Source organism: Salvelinus fontinalis, unplaced genomic scaffold (genome assembly GCF_029448725.1).
Source record: "Salvelinus fontinalis isolate EN_2023a unplaced genomic scaffold, ASM2944872v1 scaffold_0436, whole genome shotgun sequence".
Classification (NCBI taxonomy): domain Eukaryota; kingdom Metazoa; phylum Chordata; class Actinopteri; order Salmoniformes; family Salmonidae; genus Salvelinus; species Salvelinus fontinalis.
Window position 1 is genome coordinate 80234 of NW_026600645.1, and position 3690 is coordinate 83923.

Consider the following 3690-nt stretch of genomic DNA (forward strand, 5'->3'; position numbering starts at 1 on the left):
ATAGGTTTAGATACTACATGATATGTTTAGATACTACATGACAGGTTTAGATACTACATGATAGGTTTAGATACTACATGATAGGTTTAGATACTACATGATAGGTTTAGACACTACATGATAGGTTTAGATACTACATGATAGGCTTAGATACTACATGATAGGTTTATATACTACATGATAGGTTTATATACTACATGATCGGTTTATATACTACATGATATGTTTAGATACTACTTGATAGGTTTAGATACTACATGATAGGTTTATATACTACATGATAGGTTTAGATACATGACAGGTTTAGATACATGACAGGTTTAGATACTACATGATAGATTTATATACTACATGCCAGTTTTAGATACTACATGACAGGTTTAGATACTACATGATAGGTTTAGATACTACATGATAGGTTTAGATACTACATAATATGTTTTAGATACTACATGATAGGTTTAGATACTACATGATAGGTTTAGATACTACATGATAGGTTTAGATACTACATGATAGGTTTATTTATTTATTTATTTACCGTTATTTTACCAGGTAAGTTGACTGAGAACACATTCTCATTTGCAGCAACGACCTGGGGAATAGTTACAGGGGATGAATGAGCCAATTGTAAACTGGGGATTATTAGGTGACCATGATGGTTTGAGGGCCAGATTGGGAATTTAGCCAGAACACCGGGGTTAACACCCCTGCTCTTACGATACGTGCCATGGGATCTTTAATGACCTCAGAGAGTCAGGACACCCCTTTAACGTCCCATCCGAAAGACGGCACCCTACACAGGGCAGTGTCCCCAATAACTGCCCTGGGGCATTGGGATATTTTTTAGACCAGAGGAAAGAGTGCCTCCTACTGGCCCTCCAACACCACTTCCAGCAGCATCTGGTCTCCCATCCAGGGACTGACCAGGACCAGTTTAGATTCTACATGATATGTTTAGATACTACATGACAGGTTTAGATACTACATGACAGGTTTAGATACTACATGACAGGTTTAGATACTACATGATAGGTTTAGATACTACATGACAGGTTTAGATACTACATGATAGGTTTAGAAACTACACGATAGGTTTAGATACTACATGATAGGTTTAGATACTACATGATAGGTTTAGATTCTACATGATAGGTTTAGATACTACATGATAGGTATAGATACTACATGATATGTTTAGATACTACATGACAGGTTTAGATACTACATGATAGGTTTAGATTCTACATGATAGGTTTAGATACTACATGATAGGTTTAGATACTACATGATAGGTTTAGATACTACATGACAGGTTTAGATACTACATGATAGGGTTAGATACTACATGATAGGTTTAGATACTACATGACATGTTTAGATACTACATGATAGGTGTAGATACTACATGATAGGGTTAGATACTACACGATAGGTTTAGATACTACATGATATGTTTAGATACTACATGACAGGTTTAGATACTACATGACATGTTTAGATACTACATGATATGTTTAGATGCTACATGATAGAATTAGATACTACATGATAGAATTAGATACTACATGATAGGTTTAGATACTACATGATAGGTTTAGATACTACATGATAGGTTTAGATACTACATGATAGGTTTAGATACATGACAGGTTTAGATACATGACAGGTTTAGATACTACATGATAGATTTATATACTACATGCCAGTTTTAGATACTACATGACAGGTTTAGATACTACATGATAGGTTTAGATACTACATGATAGGTTTAGATACTACATCATATGTTTAGATACTACATGATAGGTTTAGATACTACATGATAGGTTTAGATACTACATGATAGGTTTAGATACTACATGATAGGTTTATATACTACATCATCGGTTTAGATACTACATGATAGGTTTAGATACTACATGATATGTTTAGATACTACATGATAGGTTTAGATACTACATGATAGGTTTAGATACTACATGATAGGTTTAGATACTACATGATATGTTTAGATACTACATGACAGGTTTAGATACTACATGACAGGTTTAGATACTACATGATAGGTTTAGATACTACATGATAGGTTTAGACACTACATGATAGGTTTAGATACTACATGATAGGCTTAGATACTACATGATAGGCTTATATACTACATGATAGGTTTATATACTACATGATCGGTTTATATACTACATGATATGTTTAAATACTACATGATAGGTTTAGATACTACATGATAGGTTTATATACTACATGATAGGTTTATATACATGACAGGTAAACCTATCATGTAGTATCTAAACCCTAAAGTTAAAATAGCATCAACAGACGTTAGGCCTAGATGAGGTCATCCTGCTTCTCTCTGCGCTAGCTGTGGAGGTCCATGACCTTCCAGTTTTCCTCCCATCCGTCACTGTTCATAGGTCTTCTTCATTGAGCTGGGCCAGGTTGCTGGAGCGCCGGCCAGCCGAGGGACCAAGGACGGATACAGGAGGAAGTCCAGCCTCACCAGGCAGCACTCTGCTACGGCAGCCCTCTCCTGCTCTCTGTGTGCTATACAGCCCGATACTACATGACAGGTTTAGATACTACATGATAGATTTATATACTAGATGCCAGTTTTAGATACTACATGACAGGTTTAGATACTACATGATAGGTTTAGATACTACATGATAGGTTTAGATACTACATAATATGTTTAGATACTACATGATAGGTTTAGATACTACATGATAGGTTTAGATACTACATGATAGGTTTAGATACTACATGATAGGTTTAGATTCTACATGATATGTTTAGATACTACATGACAGGTTTAGATACTACATGACAGGTTTAGATACTTCATGACAGGTTTAGATACTACATGAAAGGTTTAGATACTACATGATAGGTTTAGATACTACATGATAGGTTTAGATACTACATGATAGGTTTAGATGCTACATATATAGGTTTAGATACTACATGATAGGTGTAGATACTACATGATAGGTTTAGATACTACACGATAGGTTTAGATACTACATGATATGTTTAGATACTACATGACAGGTTTAGATACTACACAACATGTTTAGATACTACATGATATGTTTAGATACTACATGATAGAATTAGATACTACATGATATAATTAGATACTACATGATAGGTTTAAATACTACATGATAGGTTTAGATTCTACATGATAGGTTTAGATAAAAACATGATAGGTTTAGATACTACATGATATGTTTAGATACTACATGACAGGTTTAGATACTACATGACAGGTTTAGATACAACATGACAGGTTTAGATACTACATGATAGGTTTAGATACTACATGACAGGTTTAGATACTACATGATAGGTTTAGATACTACATGATAGGTTTAGATACTACATGATAGGTTTAGATACTACATCATAGGTTTAGATTCTACATGATAGGTTTAGATACTACATGATAGGTATAGATACTACATGATATGTTTAGATACTACATGACAGGTTTAGATACTACATGATAGGTTTAGATTCTACATGATAGGCTTAGATACTACATGATAGGTTTAGATACTACATGATATGTTTAGATACAACATGAGAGAATTAGATACTACATGATAGAATTAGATACTACATGATAGGTTTAGATACTACATGATAGGTTTAGATACTACATGATAG